This window comes from Bos grunniens, chromosome 4 (genome assembly GCF_055505025.1).
Source record: "Bos grunniens cultivar Pamir isolate PY7600 chromosome 4, Bosgru_T2T1.0, whole genome shotgun sequence".
NCBI classification, from domain to species: Eukaryota; Metazoa; Chordata; class Mammalia; order Artiodactyla; family Bovidae; genus Bos; species Bos grunniens.
The window spans coordinates 108,834,749-108,854,415 of NC_141168.1; the positions used below are offsets into that span (position 1 = coordinate 108,834,749).

The 19,667-nt window shown below is 41.3% G+C and overlaps 1 long non-coding RNA gene across 1 annotated transcript in view; it reads left to right on the forward strand.

Moving 5' to 3' along the window:
- Window positions 1-19,667, forward strand: part of LOC147374659 (uncharacterized) — a 120,651-nt gene that overhangs the window by 54,307 nt on the left and 46,677 nt on the right. The window lies entirely within an intron of this gene.

Below are 19,667 nucleotides of genomic sequence, written 5' to 3' on the forward strand. Positions count from 1 at the left end.
TCCTGGGTTGGCAAGATCCCCTGGAGGAGGAAATGGTAACGCACCCCAATATTCTTACCTGGAAAATCCCTTGGACAGAGGAGCCTGGCAGGCTACAGTCCAAAGGGTTGCAAAGAGTTGGACATGACTGAGCAACTGAACATGTACACAGCTGATTAATAATGTTGTGATAGTTTCAGGTGGACACCAAAGAGACTCAGCCATACATATATGTATCCATTTTCCCCCAAACTCCCTTCCCATCCAGGCTGCCACATAACACTGAGCAGAGTTCCCAGTGCTACACAGTAGGTCCTTGTTGGTTACCCATTTTAAATACAGCAGTGTGTACAAGTAACCTTAAGTTCATTCTCTGAGTATCTTTCTGTCTTGTAACTAAGCCAAGAAAATGTCTTAGTGTACTGCTGCTTTTCTGTAAAGATCTTGCTTCTGTTAGACATCACCAACCTTTTGACTTCTGTCTCTTAGGCTTTTAACCCACAGTTGTTCAAGAAAAAACAAGGGGATAACATTGACTTTTTTTTTTTTTTAAAAGACACACAGGATATAACTCTGTACTTCACAACCAGCATTTATATCCAACTTTCAGCAGGATGGGCTGTTCTTTGCTGGAGGTAGTGATACAGGGTGGTTGTAGACTTCTTTATATGGAGCTTCCCTGGTGGCTCAAACGGTAAAGAATCTGCCTACAATGAAAGAGACCTGGCTTTGATCCCTGGGTCAGGAAGATCCCCTGGAGAAGGGGAATGGCTACTCACTTGAGTATTCTTCTTCCTTGCTGATAAATCACTTCAGTCGTGTCCGACTCTGCGACCCCATAGACGACAGCTCACCAGGCTCCTCCATCCCTGGGATTCTCCAGGCAAGTACACTGGAGTGGGTTTCCATTTCCTTCTCCAGTGCATGAAAGTGAAAAGTGAAAGTGAAGTCACTCAGTCGTGTCCAACTCTTCTCGACCCCCTGGACTGCAGCCTACCAGGCTCCTCTGCCATGGGATTTTCCAGGCAAGAGTACTGGAGTGGGGTGCCATTTTCTTCTCCATTCTTCTTCCTTATATGTCTTTAAAGATCAAGTAGTCCTAGCTATCTGGAATTGGAAATGCAGATAGCTATTATCAGTGTTGCCATCTACTTGACTGCAATTTTGATTGTTTTTTTTATTCTAACAAATCTTAATATCTTGTATAATTCTCTGCAATAAGCCCTCAGTGTATGAAGAAACAATTCTGAGTGACATGGAATAGTTTTATGAATAATGAACGTGCTGGAGGCAGAAGTTAAACTCATGATTACAAAAGAAAGAAAGTCTTATTGAAATTAAATCATTCAAATATATTGGAATTTTATGATTTTTTGCATCATGATTATCATTGTAAAGTGTTCAAAATTTCTCTTAGGAATAAAAATGTGAGCTGTACCTGACATATATTTTGCCTGTAAAATTTATACTTGAAATAATCTGTTCAGTTAACTCCTTTATGTTTCACTTGAGTCATCCAAATTATGTTAGAGAAAATTAAATTACTTTAAAATGTAAATTTATTCAGTATTTTATAAGTGCATTCTGCTGTCCTTCATATTAAATAATGATATATTGAATGATGAATAGGGATTAATTTTTTTCTGTTGAGAAGTTATAATTTTTTCATACAATACAATTTTAAAAAGTTTTTTTTTTTGCTTGACTTTGTGTCACAAATCCTCTTTCCACTTTTAAGATGATAACCCTTTTAACGTTTTACCATCACTTTTTGTTAAGAAAGACTCTAAAGTATTAAAATTCTCAGTAACCTCTTAAATAAATCTCCCTCATCCACTCAAATGCCTAAATCTTTTTCCTATAAGATAAGACGATTCTCAAAATTTGGAACAGTACTGAATCAGCTCTTCTTTTAAAAATATATTAATAAAAATCTGTAATTTATGATCATCTGAGAGAGAAAAGATATTGGAGTACTTGAAAATAGCAGCAATTTGTTTTCTTCTCCTTACCATTTACAAATTGATGGATGCAATCCATGTGGAGGTATGTTAGCAATTAGAAAAAATTCTAGAATCACTTAAGACAGACATTGGATAATAATTTACTGTTTTGTCGTATCCCCAGTCTAACTGTGATCACCACAGGCTTCAGAATTACCGAGTTAACTGTGGGTGCTGTGCGGTGCTTAGTCGCTCAATTGTGTCTGACTCTTTGCGACCCCATGGACTGTAGCCCTCCGGGCACCTCTGGATTCTCCAGGCAAGAGTACTGGAGTGGGTTGCCATTCCCTTCTCCAGGGGATCTTTCCAACTCAGGGATCAAACCCAGATCTCCTGAATTGTAGGTGGATTCTTTACTATCTGAGCCACCAGGGAAGCCTCCAAAATATGGGTGCTGCTGCTGCTGCTGCTAAGTCGCTTCAGTCGTGTCTGACTCTGTGCGACCCCATAGACGGCAGCCCACCAGGCTCCCCTGTCCCTGGGATTCTCCAGGCAAGAATGCTGGAATGGGTTGCCATTAGATCCATACAAATCTCTGCATACAAGGAACAAAGAGGATTCTTGGAAGGAAAATCATTCCAAGAGAAGGAGTTGGACATGAAAAGGGTTGACAAAGCCTTAGTTACTGAAAGCAAGGGCAAATCTGCATTCAGCATGGTGTCTGCGTGCCGGTTCATTTCCTGTAAAGATAAGAGGACTCACATCTGCGGGAGTAACGTGAAAACTCCTGTGGCAGAATGAAACCAGAACAGGGAAAGAGTCGGTCCTCTATTTGAACTAAACACAACATTTTGACCACTTCTGGACACCAGCGCTTCAACTTGGGGCTGTGTAAAATCTGGAGAGACTGGCAGAAGTGACTTTTCACTCTTTGAGGTCTTAGGGAACTCCGCTGGTGCCTTCAGGAGACTGCTGTGCCGGCAGAGTATGAAAAACTCGCATGGAAATACAGGTAGTGATGTTCAGCATTAGGGCGCCAAAGCAGGGGAGGAAAGAAACAGGATTCCCAACATGGCAGTCGACCCCATGGCGTTTGGATTTATGGAAGCTCACATGAGACACTCTCAATAATACATGAGAAGGAAAAGCCAGGAGTTGGGTTTTCCATTGATAGGTTTGGATGGGTTTTATTTATGACCATTCTCTGTGCTTCCCTTATAATAGATTCTCAATAACTGCAGTTTGAATAAATAAAGGTAATCTGAGAATTTTCAACAGAGGTGGAAGAAAAAAAACTGAGAATGTAACTGGTCAACTGCATCCCTTATTTAATATAATTCTCCATTGATCTACATGATCTGTCATTAGGATTTAACCATTTGAAAGAAAAAATTAAAAGGATGCAGTTTTCAGTCATCTGATGGTGGAGCAAAACAATCCTACTTTGTAGAATTTAAACAATTTCAGTCATAGTAAAGTCAAGTAATTTTAAAAGCCTGTATACCTGTTGTGGAAAATTTTTTGTTTTCCCATTGTTATACCCCAGGATGATGTTCTGAAAATCAGAGATGTATTTTGCATCTTAGGATAATTTTCTGATTATCAAGTCCTACGTATAAAGATTTTACTTTGTAGTGCCTTTGCTCGGAAACAAAGTTTAACAAATCCTGAGGTTAAAAAAAAAAATCCTAAAAAGATGAATATGATGTCAATAATGAATAAAAATGATCCATCACTGAAAAATATCAACACTATATGATTTTGCAGCTGCCATACCAGGTTTTTCAGCCCTCAGGAATAATCCCTGATGAAATAAATTAATTGATGTGCATTTTCCTTTAAAACCTAATTGGTTTTCCTAAGTGCAGGAAAGTTCATGTTAAAGAAATATGTATTGGCTTTGTCACTTTCTTGCCTAAGACCCCTTGATGACTCCCTACAACCACCTGTTACAGGTTGGTTTCCTCGGTAAACAGACTTGGAAATGTTACTGTGTAGGAGTTTTATTAGGGAATGGTGTTAAGATTATCACTGATGGAAAGGAAGGGAAAAAATTGCAGAATTAAGCAGGAGGAGAAGTGAAACTGAGAATCTGTCTCTGTGGGGCCTCATTTGAGGAGTCCTGAGGTTGGGATAACTTTTCTGAGTTATCCTGAGTTGGGGTCAAGGAACCAGGCTTTGTTGCCATGTCAGTCACTGAGGGTGGGCTGCCATAGGAGAGACATCACTTTGCCAACAAAAGTCCGTCTAGTCAAAGCTATGGTTTTCTCAGTAGTCGTGTATGGATGTGAGAGTTGGATCATAAAGAAGGCTTTATGAAAAACTGATGCTTTTGAATAGTGGTGCTGGAGAATACTCTTGAGAGTCCTTTGGACATCAAGCAGATCAAACCAGTCAATCCTAAAGGAAATCTACCCTGAATATTCATTGGAAGGACTGATGCTGAAGCCGAAGCTTCAATACTTTGGCCACCTGATGTGAAGAGCCCACTCATGGGAAAAGACCCTGGTGCTGGGAAAGATTGAAGGCAATAGGAGAAGAGGGTGGCAGAGGATTAGATGGTTGGATAGCATCACTGAGTCAATGGACATGAATTTGAGCAAACTCAGGAGATAGTGGAGGACAGAGGAGCCTGGCATGCTGCAGTCCATGGGGTCACAAAGAGTCGGACATGACTTAGTGACTGAACAACAACACCACCACCATAGGAGGCATGATCTTGGATGAGATGGCATCCTGCAGCTGAGGCAATCCTTGGAGGGTGCCAATTGTGGAAGGCTTTCTGGGCTTCCCAGGTAAAGACAGTGGTAAAGAACCCACCCGCCAGTGCAGGAGATGTAAGAGACAGGGGTTCAATTCCTGGGTGAGGAAGTTCTTCTGGAGGAGGGCATGGCAACCCACTCCAGTATTCTTGCCTGGAGAATCTCATGGACAGAGGAGCCTGGCAGGCTACAATCCCTAGGCTCACAAAGAGTCAGACACGACTGAAGCAACTTAGCAGGCATGCATGCCAAGGGCTTTCTTCTGGCAGTACTCCTAGCAATTGGAAAGCTAAATCATTTATTTTTCAAGGGGGATGTGGGCTGCACATTATGGCATCTACCCATCACGCAACAGGATAGAATCGTAACAGTGATATAGCTCCCAGTCACAGGCCAGATCCAACATACTTTTCCCAATTTATTCCCTACTATTAGCCTACCTATATCCTGATGCCAATCAGCTCCTCTACTCTTGTAGACCTTTATGCTGTTGAAAGCAATAACCCGGACACACCCTCTTCTCCCCTTTAAGACCTCCTATACTCCCTTAGTCAGAGTTAATGCTGCTTCTTTTCTTATACCATTAGCATTTATTTCACGTTACAATTATCGATTTATTTATTAACTCTCCAAAAGAAGATAGCTGCTTTTCCTTCATATTGCACAACAAATACTTAACATAGAGCCAGTATGCAAAGGTCCTATGAACAGTGAGTGGCCAAATGAATAATGAATGAGCAATAATTCACAAGACCAAGAGGAAGCAGATGTCACTTATTTATTTCATGGAAACTGATTATCTGATTAAGCAAGCCCAATTCATTAACAGCAGAAATCAAATCTAATAGACCAACATTCACCCTAGTCCTGAAACTGCTTGGAATTTTAGAACATACAAATAATGTGAGATGTATTCCCTTTCTTTAAGGGTCCTATGATCTCTTTGAATCAAAAGGAGACAAAAATTATAAAAACCTGAAATAGAATTTAATACGAAGATACATAAGAAATCACAGACAGCCCAGCTACTATAACTGAGATACATTACAGAAAGTTATTTATGATGGTTTTTGACCAGAGTTCAGGTCCTATCTGCCCACAGAACCATATTTGATATACTAATTGATTTCCCTAGATAGCTTATATAACCCTATTTGTGAAATGTAATATAAGTTTTAGGACTGACAGTGATGTATAATGTAGCAGCACTTACTATAGCATTTTTATTTGGATACCACAATTAATTAATGGATTAATATATTCACACATTCAACAAATATTCTGATTAGCATCACTGCATGCCAGGCACTGCAATATAGCTATGAAGTCAGATAGGCTCCTCCTCACAGGACAAACGGTCTTTTGGGTAAAACAGGCATTGAGTGATCATAATAAAGGTGCTAAGTGTTGTGAAGAGGCGACTGTGGTGATGGTAGCACTGAACAAGGGAGTTGCTTGAGTAGGGCTTCTTATTTAAGGCAGAGTTAGGCTGAGGTTGTAAGGGTGAGGTTGTAAGGGGGCTTCCCAGGCGGGGCTCAGTGATCAAGAATCCACTTGGCAATGCAGGAGAAGTGGGTTCACTCCCTGGGTTGGGCTAATTTCCTGGAGATGAAAATTGCAACCCACTCCAGTATTCTTCCCTGGGAAATCCCAAGGACAGAGGAGCCTGGAGAGCTACAGTCCACTGGGTCACAAAGAGTCAGACTTAGCAACTAAACAACAATAATAGATGGAAACTGGAGGCTGGAGGGAAAAGGAGGAAGAATGGTTCCAAGTAGAGGGAAGATCGTGTGTTGAGGTCAAGTCTTGGGAGAAAATGTGCATATAGACGCCACGTGAGGAGTGCAAAGAACTGTCTGACAGCTGGAGTACTGAGAATAAAATGAGGCAGAGCTACATGTTGGAAAGACATGTAAAGGTCAAATCACCATGAGCTTTGGAGTCAGATTGGTTTCTATCTTAAATGCCACGGAGAGTTAGAGGTGGGGGGTACAGCCACTAATTTGCATTTGTGGAAGATTATTCTAGAAAGAGTGTACAGGAGGAGTCATAAGGGTCAAGAGTAACAGCAGGGAGGGTGTGTGTGTGCTCAGCCTTGTCTGACCCTTTGCAACCCCATGGTCTGTCGCCCACCAGGCTCCTCTGTCCAGGGGATTCTCCAGGCCAGAATACTGGAGTGGGTGTCATTTCTTTCCCCAGGAATCTTCCCCACTCAGGGATTGACCCCCTGCTTCCTGTGTCCCCTGCATTGGCAGGCGGATTCTTTACCACTAGCACCACCTGGGACACAGGGAGATCAGCGGCTAAAAAAGCTATTGAGAGTGCACAGAAGGTTGATCTAAGGTATTGGCAATGGCGGTGGGTAGGAGTGCATGGAAGCAAGTCCACAGAATGGATGATGGAGATGGGTGAACTGTGGGGGGTGTGCGGGAGGAGCTGGGGCCGGATGGCCTGCACGCTCGAGATTGCAGGGGTGTCCACAATTGCCCTGTCTCTTCATCTGATCCCAGAAGTGCAGAGGGGTTGGGGGTGGGGTGGATTCTGTCCCTGTTCAGGCACAGGCCACAGGGCAGGAAAGGAGTCCCTGGGCAGGTGGCCACAGCAGAGGCGAGGGTGGAAAGGGAACCACCCTAAGCAAAGCAGGGCCAAGGAACAGAGTGATGGGGTCCTGTCCCCAGTGGGGAGGAGAGTCCCTGGCTAGGCCAGCAGAGAAGAAAAACAAAGAAGGAAGCCCTTGATATTAGGGACTGATTTTACAGGTAGACTGCAATGTCATTACAAGCTGGTCTAACATTCAGAGCCAGGCCATTTTATTCTCCCGTTGGACACAAACAATCTCCCACTCCAGATGAGGTCATGATGAGACATGGATCAAATGGAACAGAGTGAGACTGCTTCATGCTTCTATCTTAAAAAAAAAAAATCACTCAGTTGTGTCTGACTCTTTTGAGACCCTGTGAACTGTAGCCTGCCATGCTCCTCTATCCATGGAGATTCTCCAGGCAAGAATACTGGAGTGAGTTGCCATTTTCTTCTCCAGGGATCTTCCCAATCCAGGGATCAAACTTGGGTCTTCTGGATTGCAGGTGGATTCTTTACCTTCTATCTAAGCACAGACCAAAAAAAAAAAAAAAAAAGGTTATTGTGCCACCCACTAAACACCCAAACATAGAAATGGTCTCTTTTTCCAGAAACATACAATCTGCTGCCAACTCTGCCTCCTTAGATCCTCTTACCAATCACCCAATCCAAGTCTAAATCTTATAACATGTTCTTTCTGACTCCCTCTTGCTGAGACTCCTCTGCTCCCTGGTCCTCCATGTCCTGTGCTCTTCAGCACTGCAGTGAGGAGGCATAAACCCAACCTGGTCAGCTGCAAAGGGGGTCCTGGTGGTCTTTGGCTGAGGGCACAGACAGGAGGTTAGGAATTCATAAATCGGCAGCTGCCTGCCTATATGTGACTCATTGGCATTTTAGTGCGGTGGAAAGGCACACCATGAACATTTGCTAGACAAACAAGCCAGCACTTACAGAAATGAAGAAAAGACCTTTGCAATAATCCACCTGCTTGCAATCATTCTGACCAGTCTCTTGAAAAAGAAACCAGGGGGAAAATGAAAACAAAGACAAAAGCACAATCCCCAGAAGATTTATGAGCAATGCCACTTGAGTCACAACAGTCTTTTTTTATTTTTTTTCACTTTGATTTTGTTCAGGGAACTTTTAGCTTTACTCATCTTTAATTACCTCAATTTCATGCTTAACTCAGGCACAGAAGAGATCTGTTTGTAATTTCAGATGAGAGAAAATGAAATTCCCCTCAGCAAAGTCAAATTTTAAAATTCAAGAGGAAGAACAATGTGCCAGTTTGCAAAAAAAAAAAAAATCAACTTTACATTTCAAGGTAATTCAGTGGTAATGCAATATTAAAGAGTTCAAGTTTTGTTTTGAAAACAAAACAAAATTCAACAGAGAGAGAGAGTGTTAAAATAAAACGTTTTTTTTTCTTTCTTGTTTAATTGTGATAAGAACATTTGAGCCGAGATCTACCTTCTCAACAAAATTGTTTGTGTACCATACAGTTTTAGTAAGCACAGTGAAGTGAAGTGGTAGTCTCTCACTCATGTCTGACTGAGACCCCATGGACTGTAGCCCACCAGGCTCCTCTGTCCATGGGATTCTCCAGGCAAGAATGCCAGAGTGGGTTGCCATTTCCTTCTCTAGGGGATTTTCCCAGCACAGGGATCGAACCCAGACCTCCTGCATTGCAGGCGGATTCTTTACTGTCTGAGCCACCAGGGAAGCCCACCCGCAAATCTCCAGGACTTAGTCAGTTATGTTGCATAACGGGAACTTTACGCCTGAACACCGGCTCCTCCGTTTCACCCGCCTCCTAGACTCTGGCAAGCACCAATCTACTCCTTGCGTCCATGTGTTTGACTAGTTCAGATGCCTCATGTAAGTGGGGTCACACAGCATTTGTCCTTCTGTGACTGACTTATTTCAGTTAGTAGAGTGTCCTCCAAGTTCACCCATGTTGTGGCAAATGGCAGGATTTCCTTCTTTCGGGCTAAATGACGTCTCATTGTAATGAACCACGTTTTTTTAACCCAGTCATCTGTCAAAGGACATGTAGCTTGTTCCCACATCTTGTGTGTGTATTCAGTTGCTCACTAGTGTCCAGCTCTCTTGACCACATGAACTGTAGCCTGCCAGGCTCCTCTCTCCATGGAATTTTCCAGGCAAGAACTCTGGAGTGGGTTTCCACTTCCAACTTCAGGGGATCTTCTCAACCCGGGGGTTGAACCTGTGTCTCCTGTATCTCCTGTGTTGGCAGGCAGACTCTTTACCACTGAGCCACAGGGAAAGCCTGTCATGTCGTGAGAGTGCAAGTATTTCTCTGAGATTATCATTTCAATTCTTCTGGATATATACACAGAAGTGGCATTACTGGGTCATACCAGGTGGCCCTATTGGTAAAGAACCCACCTGTCAATGCTGGAGACATACAGGAGACCTGGGTTTGATCCCTGAGTCAGGAAGATCCCCTGGAGAAGGAAATGGTAACCTCCTCCAGTATTCTTGCCTGGGAAATCCCATGGACAGAGACGCCTGGGGCTACAATCCATGATGCAGCAAAAAGTCAGACACAGCTGAGCATACACACACACACACACACACACACACACACTGACTCTATTTTTAGTTTTTTTGAGGAACATCTATACTGTTTCCCATAGAGAGTGCACCAATTTAGGTTGCTACAACAGTGAAAATGATTTCCACCTTTCTCCCATCCTTTCCAACACTATTCATATTATATATATATATGTATATATAGTAGTCATTCTAACAGGTCTGAGGTGATAATTCATTGTGGTTTCAATTTGCATTTCTCCATGGTTAGTGATGTTTGGCATATTCTCGTAAACCTTTGGGCATTAGTATATCTTCTTCGGAGAAATGTCTATTCAAGTAAGTCCTTTACCCATTTTAAAATTAGGTGTTTTTTTTTTGTTTTTGTTTTTGTTTTTAGCTACTGAGTTTAAGGTGTTTCTTATATATTTCAGATATTAACTCCTTATCACTTATTTTCTTCCATCCATCCCATAGAAATGCCTTTTCATTCTAATTATTCCCTAGACTGTGCAGAAGCTTTTTGTTGTCCCTAGAAGGTGGAACATTAGCTAATATTCATATTTTTCTTTAGTTTCTCATATTTTTCAAATGTCAAAAAATAACAATAATTATTTTATAATTAAAAGAAAACAATAGTAATTCAACCTAACTAAGAGAAGCCAATTCCTGAAGCTAAGTGGAATGAGAAATACAGCAATTTTCTGAGCCTTGATAAAGGTTATTTGAGGAAAAAGGAAAGATTTGGACTTACATCTATGTTACTTATATCAGTCATGTTCACTCAATTCTTCTACTCTTCTACAGTTTATTTGATGCTGATGAAGTCAATACCTCGAAGACCAAGAAACCACCTTCTGAAGCTTTTGATAAATCTCAGCTTGCCAACTTAATTTTCTAAGTTTGGGAAGGGAAATAGTGAGAAAATGAAAATGTGCACAAAGTTACCAATTCTTGTGCATTATGGATGATAACATTTAACAGTTTCTATGAGAGGCGACACAGAGATGATATTTTGCATTTTTAATATACTTCCTATATTTGTTGAGAGAAGCCAGTATAAAGAGATGCATCTCCCTAAAGAGGACGCCACAACTGATCTTTCTCTTTACTGTGAAAACTCCCAAAGTTTATGAAGAACACAGAAACAAAAATAGCTGAAAGCCAGAGACATGGGTTTTTGTTTGTTTGTTTTTGAGAGCCATAGCTAAGTTTTTCTTTCATTACTGAAATATGAGTCAGATTAGGGATCATGAAATTCATAAAGAGCACAGTGAATAAAAGAATGACTAGTCCATGTGGAACGGAGGATGTCCGTGCAGGCTGGCGGGCTTTGTTATTCTGAACTTATGAGAAAGATGGGCACAGTGATGTTCTCATTTCAGAAGATTCTACACCAGAACAGTGACATCCTAATTAAGACAAGTCTGTCTTCGTGTGCTTTTCTATACACTGTCAGTGGCTTTCAACTGTGTTTTTTAGCTCTGTGAGAACTCAACCTCAAATTCTCAAAACTCCTTTTTATCGTCTTTAAATATTTATGTGGCATTCAACACTTTCTGGAAAGCTGTGTGTCTACCTCAAATCAAATACCAAGTTGTAAGCTAAAAAGTCTGGAAACCGCTGTCCAGGGGGATCAATTCAGGAGGAAATATGTCTTACATAACCTGGAAGAGCAACAGGACTAACTCGTTGTTGCAAGCCAAAGTGCTGTTGGTGTCAGACCACAGAAAATCTTAAGGATAAAGGGGATTTCAGGGGCACAGCTGCAGTGAGTCATCCATATTCAAATGAAAGCTTCTAAGTTGTGTATAATTAATAATTTTTGAAGGGGAGGCATGAGGCTTGGGAACTTTTTTTGCGGCTTCTGCCCTTCTGATATTTTCTGCAACCATCTGGCATTAATGATGATGAGCTCTGCTTGCCGTGGTTATCACAACCCCACCAGAATTATAAAACAGTACATATCAAAATCCACCTGCTGTGGTCATCACAACCCCATCAGAATTATAAAACAGTACATATCAAAATCCACCTGCCAGTGCAGGGGACATAAGAGACTCAGTTTCGATCCCTGGGTTGGGAAGATCCCCTGGAGGAGGAAATGGGCAACCCATTCCATTATTCTTGCCTGGAAAATCCCATGGACAGAGGAGCCTGGCTGGCTACAGTCCAGGGGGTGGCAAAGAGTCAGACACGACTTAGCGACTTCACACGGGGAACCAAGATCCCACATGCCCTGCGGTGTGGCCAGAAAATAAAAATAATGAAACACCCACCAAGCTTAAGAAATGGAATATACCAAATGTTGTGATTGTTGCTTGACTTTTATATTAGAAGCATGTTATCAAATGAGGTATGTTCTCTCACTCACAGAGCATGCTTCTAAGAGGGTTACTGCTACATCAAAGCATTGTAAAACATGACCAAGGCGTGAAAATTGTCTCCAAGTTGTGCTGATGTCTTCTCTCTCTGATATTCGGAGAGTGTTCATGTTGCCTTGTGTACTCTTATCAGGTTTTCTTCTGTTTCCCTGGTTTGTGGGAGGTGAGATGGCATTTTACTGTGATTTTATTTTGCTTCTCCTTGACTGCTAATTCAATTAAGCATCTTTTCATTTGCTTACGAACCGCTCAGTGTTCCTTCTTCCATGAAGTGCCTTTTGTTCTTTCTCTTAGTTTGACTTTTTATGGTTGATTTACACAAGCCTTTGCCACGTTTGATTTCTCATCTTTGACAGTTGTGTGTTTTGCAAATAATCTCTCCCAGTTGGAGGCTTATATTTTTATTCTCCTTATGATGTCTTTGATGATAATCAATTTCAGATATAAATGCTGACATTTTTTTCACTCTTTTCCTTTATGTTCTGTGCTTTTGTAAAAGGTCTTAAATGCAATATTTTTGTGTCTCAAGGGCATACAAGTATTCTCCTATATTGTCTTGCAAGCATTTCAGAGTTTTGCTTTCCAGATGTATGTCCACCTGGCACTGAATTTTATGTATGGTGTGAGTCATAGTTCCTGGTGTGGTCTTAATTCATTTTTTCCCATTTGTAAAATCAATATCCTGAACAGTCCATCTTCCCCCCCACTGATCTGCCAAGGCAAATATCAAGTTTCCACATACATTTGGAAATGTTTCTGGGCTCCCTGTCCTATTTCACTGCTTCATTTACCTCTTCTTGTGTCAGTAAGCCATTCTGAATTATCATATCTTTCTTTCTTTTTTTTTTCTTTCTTGATACTTAATTTTTTTTTAATTTTATTTTATTTTTAAACTTTACAATATTGTATTGGTTTTGCCAAACATCGAAATGAATCCGCCACAAGTATACACGTGTTCCCCATCCTGAACCTCCCTCCCTCCTCCCTCCCCATACCATCCCTCTGGGTCGTCCCAGTGCACCAGCCCCAAGCATCCAGCATTGTGCATCGAACCTGGACTGGCGACTCGTTTCAACTTTTAATGTGTTTTTTAATGAAAATTTTAAACAGTGTAAAATTTTATTACATTTTTTTTTGACTGTGCCGAGTCTTCGTTGCTGCATGCTGGCTTTCTCCAATTGGAGCGAGTGGAGGCCACTCTAGTTGCGGTGCTCTGGCTTCTCACTGTGGTCGCTTCTCTTGTGGAGCACAGGCCATAGGCATGGGGGCCTCAGTAGCGTCAGTACGTGGGCTCAACAGCGCAGGTGGAAGCTGTGTCCCCTGCATCGGCAGGTGGATCCTTAATCACTGGGCCACCAGGGAAGTCCAAACCTGTCTTTTAAATACTGATGCCTCATAGCACAAAAGCTTTGTGCCTTGTGAGGCAGTTTCCATGCCCCACCTCTCCCCCATATTTTAACTCCACAGTGAGATTATATTATTATTGTTGCTGTTGTTATTATTTTAGTCAATATTGCTTAGTTTTTCCCTTGGCCTTACCGGCTTTTTTTTTTCCCTCACCATTGTCTCCTGAATTTCAGACTTTGCTTCCAGAATCATCTTCCTTCTTCCTGAAAAAGTATCATTTTAGAAGCTCTTTTAGTGAAGGTTCATTCCTCATAAAATCAGTTCTTGTTGTTACTAATGCTGTAAAACATCTTTAATTTTGCCCTCATCCAAATAAAAACAATCATTTTTCTGAGTATTCTAGAATGATAACTATTTTCTCTCAAGATAAAAAAAAAAAAAAAAAAAATTTCCCAGTCTCTGTTGTTCTTGCTGCAGAGTCAGTTTGATTGTCATTCTTGTAGGTAATTTGAGACAGTTTAAAATTCACATTTACCTTGGGCTTTTTGATCATATACTTACTATAAATTAGTTTCAAACTTGTATGGGGAATATCTACATTTATACAGTTAGGCATTACCCATGGAGAGATTTTATCTGTTTATCTATGTGTCTAGCTACTGACTAGCTATCTAACCAGCTAGCTATCAACTTCACCTGGGAGTCAAATTTGACATAGGTATGCTTAGTTTTCTCCTCAGCTTCACCGATTTTCTTCACTGGCTGCCGTTCAGAGTACCACTTTTTTATTATTTTGGTCTCCAATCTAGCCCGCAGGTTTGACTTCTGTCGTCTACATACATAGACCTTCAAAACCTTCTTAACCACGAGGAACTTTCAGATATGCCCGTAATAAACACCTCTTGATCCACGGCACTTATTTATCTTTCCAGATTCATGATTCCTTGCAGCTCTGGTCTCTGACGATTTCCCCAGCTTTCCCAGAAGCTCAGTCATGCTTTTCAAAAGATGATGCTTACATTTTACCACGCATTTCAGATACGCTGTGCAGGGAATGTTTCTTCAGATAGAAATTCAAATGTGGTATAGGAAGAAGAAAACTCAGATATTTTCAAATTTCTTTAATATCCTTCAATACTGCTTTCAACTCTTGACGTCCTCCCAATTTTTCTCCATTAAAGAACTGGTAAACTTCCCAGTTATAGAGCTTCCTCAGTGGCTCAGTTGGTAAAGAATCCACTTGAAATGCAGGGGACTCAGGTTTGATCCCTGGGTCAGGAAGATCCCTTGGAGAAGGAAATGGCAACCTAGTTCAGTATTCTTGCCTAGAGAATCCCATGGACGGAGGAATCTGGTAGGCTACAGTTCCTGGGGTTGCAAAAGAGTTAGATGTGACTTAGTGACTAAACAGCAAACAAACAACAAAATTCCTTGTTAGTTCCAGGACCACAGACATCTTGCTTCTGCCCATTGTCTCAATTTAATAGCAACTCAGTCTCCCAACTGCTAGTCTTCCTCATCTTTGCAATCATTTATTTGTTTTGCTCTTTGTTCATTTACCTCTGAATCCTTTTCCTTTCTTTCCCTGTGTCTTCTGGTGGCTTTGAGTGTGATTGTTGAAATCATCAAATGAAGGTCGAACTATTGCCCTAAGACAGTCTCGGCTTAGCAGAGGAGGAAATAAACATACTTGTGTCTTTCTGAAGTCTTGGAGTATAGGAAATGGGCCAGTATTACCTTTGTTTCGATATCTTTTTGAAATGGCACCACTTTCAGACAATGCTCTCTCATCTTTTCCCTCAGGCCTCTAATTCTGTCACTTCTTAGAACTGGCCACTTGAAGACAAAAAAGTAATATAGAAGACAGAAAGAACAGTAAACTTCCAAGAGGAGTAGAAACATGCCAGGGAAGCAGTAGCTGAGGATATATCTGAATACACACGTGGAAGTATAGCCATATTATGGGCTGGACAAGCATTATGTAAGCTCTACAAAGCAGGGATTTTTGATGGTTTTATTTCTAGTTCCTGGCATATAGTAGGTACTCAAAGAATATTTGTTGAAAGAAATTTAGAAACATGTGATGAGTATTCAGTTTGAGTGTAGAAAGATTTCTTTCATACTTGCTTTAATAATAATGCAACTATAGCATCATAATCAACCCTGAATATTCATTGGAATGACTGATGCTGAAGCTGAAGCTCCAATACTTTGGCCATCTGATGTGAAGAACTGACTCATTGCATAAGACGCTGATGCTGGGAAAGATTGAGGGCAAGAGGAGAAGAGGGTGATGGAGGAGGAGATGGTTGGATGGCATCCCTGACTCAACGGACATGAGTTTGAGCAAACTCCAGGAGATAATTAAGGACAGGGAATCCTGGCGTGCTGCAGTTCATGGAGTCCCAAAGAGTTGGACATGACTTAGCAACTGAATAACAGCAACAATAGCATCTTAACAGAAATTAATCAGTTTAGGTAGATTCATTTTTAAAGTTTATTTTGTGCAAAGAACATCGGGAACTTAATAATGTATCATATCCTCATTTTTCTGCATTATCCATGCCTGAAGTGAGCACAGTCATTGAGGCTCTGCTACCCAAAACAGACATTAATATTTATGTGGTAGCGGCTACCGGAGGAGCAGACATAGTGCCCTGGGGAAATAATTCCCTTCCTTCGGATCAGCCTTGCACCCCAGATCCTTATCAGTCAAGAAATGCCCCAGAATAGCTCATTTGTTGATTGCCACTCAAAATGCCTCACACCTTTTTCCTCTTTCTCTCATTTCTAGCTTTTCTATTATTTTTGCCAGGGCTGCCATCACTCTAACCTTTAAGCAAGGCAGGAGCTAATGAGTGTATTATTTTTTTAACCAGCTGAAGATGTTGTCACAATCTAAGTATACATGTAACTTCCTTTTTGGTAGGTTGTTAAGTCTGTGTTGCTAAGAAATCTCATAGTGAGTTCTGATAAATTTTAAAATCCACCTACAGAATTATTTAGAACAGGGAGAATAATTATCCTTTGCTTTTAAAAATCTTGATTTTCATGCTTTGGAATTACCTAAAGCAGGAATATGTCTCTAAAATAAACTAAGGGGGTTTTGTTTGCTTGTTTTTTAAAAATAGCATTCCAATGTGCCATTTAAACACATGTTTAACCTTGTTAAAAAATATTTTCAAGAGAAATCTTATGAATCCCGGAGTCTGGTGGTTCCAAGACAGGATCCCCAACTCATATGCCTCTAGGGGTTAGGAACATAGGGTAAATGAGTGAAGTATGCTAGCTGGAATGCAATTAGGGGTATATCAGACTGGCAAGCGGAAATGTGTATTCTTCAGCTGAACAGGTCCCGTCAAATCTTGCCTTGTAAAAAAAGTTGGTGACTACTGCTAGATCTTATTTCTCAAGAAAAACAAAAACCAACATTTAATGTGAATTTTTCCGCATGTAGAATGTAGAACATTGACAAACGCAATCACAAAATGGACAAAGAAGTGATCGGGCCATTCAGGGAGGAAGAAACCCAAGCGGACAGTAAACTTTTGAGAATGTGAATTTATTTTCATGGGAACTCAGAGAAGAAAACATTAAAATGACAATGGGCAGCTTTTGGTCCCATCACATCTAAGGATTGCCTAGGAGTCCAGCATCCAGAACTGCCATTCACGGCTGATAACAGTGGAAATTGGCACAGCCACTTTGAAGAGAATATGATGACAGTCAATAAGATGAAATGGCACATACCATGTACAGCTCCACTTCTGAACTTATGGCTAGAGAAAGCACACACATTGCTACATTAAAGTCAGCGTGTGAACATTTGCAGTATCATTGTTGGGGACAGCCTGAAGGTCCTGCAGAAAATGTTTGGGGATCTAGGTTGCTTATGGCATTGAAACATGTGTAATATCATGTATGAGACGAGTTGCCAGTCCAGGTTCGATGCACGATGCTGGATGCTTGGGGTTGGTGCACCAGGACAGCCCAGAGGGAGAGTATGTGGAGGGAGGAGGGTTCAGGATGGGGAGCACGGGTATACCTGTGGCAGATTCATTTTGATGCTGGGCAAAACTAATGCAATATTGTAAAGTTTAAAAATAAAATAAAATTAAAAAAAATATTTGGGGAAATGCACTGCAGAATATCCTTAAAATAAAATGTGGTACATCATTTTTAAAAATGACCCAAAACTACACGTAACAATATGTTAAAAATATTGTTGTTCAGTCGCTAAGTTGTGTCCAACTCTTTGTGACCCCATGGACTGCAGCACATCAGGCTTCCCTCGCCTTCACTATCTCCTTGAGATTGCTCAGATTCGTGCCTATTGAGCGGGTGATGCTACCTAGTCATCTCATCCTCTGCCACCTCATTCTCCTTTTGCCTTCAGTCTTTCCCAGCATCAAGGTCTTTTCCAGTGAGTTGGCTTTTCACATCGGGTGGCCAAAGTATTGCAGCTTCAGTGTCAGTCCTTCCAATGCATATTCAGGGTTGATTTCCTTTAAGATTGACTATTTTGATCTCCTTGCTGTCCAAGGGACTCTCCAGCACCACAGTTTGAAAGCACCAGTTCTTAGGTACTCAGCCTTCTTTACGGTCCATATGTACTGTCTTCTTTTTAATGAATGTCCCCCCCTCCTACAATTTAATTCCAGGAAGGTAGGAAACTTTGTCTCTTGTTTACTTGCTGTATCCCCAGAACCTAAAACAGCATCCAGCACATGAGAAGTACTTAATACTTATTCAATAATTTAGTAAATGGTGAGTAAAAAACCTTATAGAAAGAGTGAATAATTGACATAGAATCAGCATTTTAAAAATAATCTAGGACTTCCCTGGTGGTCCAGTGATTTAAAATCTGCCTGTCATTGCAGGGGATGTAGGTTCGATCCCTGGTCTGGGAAGATTCCATATGCCACAGGGCAATTAAGCCCACACGGCACAACTCCTGAGATGGCACTCTAGAGCTCCTGCTCCACAGCAAGAGGGGCCACCACAATGAGAAGCCCATGCATCGCCACCAGAGAAAGCCTGCACACAGCAAAGAAGAGCCAGCACAGCCAAAACTAAATAAAAAAGACAATCTACATAGATTGGAACCATGCAGATCAAATTCTCCTGGATATTGTAAAGACCTAGATTTAGATGAAAAAGATCGGTTGCATAGGATAGGGAGGGGCTTCCCAATGGCTCAGTGGTAAAGAATGTGCCTGCCCAAGCAGGAAACTTGAGTTCCATCCCTGGGTCAGAAAGATCTTTGGAGAAGGAAATGGCAACCCACTCCAGTAATCATGCCTGGGAAATCCCATGGACAGATGAGCCTGGTGGGCTACAGTCCGCAAAGAAATCAGACACAACTTAATGACTCAACAACAATGTAAAATAGGGAGGTATTTCAGTTCAGTTCAGTTAAGTCCCTCAGTCGTGTCCAACTCTTTGTGACCCCATAAATTGCAGCACGCCAGGGCTCCCTGTCCATCACCAACTCCTGGAGTTCACTCAGACTCACATCCATTGAGTTGGTGATGCCATCCAGCCATCTCATCCTCTGTCGTCTCCTTCTCCTCCTGCCCCCAATCCTTCCCATCATCAGAGTCTTTTCCAATGAGTCAACTCTTCACATGAGGTGGCCAAAATACTGGAGTTCCAGCTTTAGCATTGTTCCTTCCAAAAAACACCCGGGGCTGATCTCCTTTAGGATGGACTGGTTGGATCTCCTTGCAGTCCAAGGGACTCTCAAGAGTCTTCTCCAATACCACAGTTCAAAAGCATCAGTTCTTCGGCGCTCAGCTTTCTTCACAGTCCAACTCTCACATCCATACATGACCACTGGGAGGTTATTGTTCCCATGTAAAACAAACTATTGCAAAGAAATAGAGGAAATCAATAGAATGGGAAAGACTAGAGATCTCTTCAAGAAAATTAGAGATATCAAGGGAACATTTCATGCAAAGATGGGCACAATAAAGGACAGAAGTGGTATGGACCTAACAGAAGCAAAATATATTAAGAGGAGGTGGCAAGAGTACACAGAAGGACTGTAGAAAAAAGATCTTCATGACCCAGATAATCACAATGGTGTGATCACTCACCTAGAGCCAGACACCCTG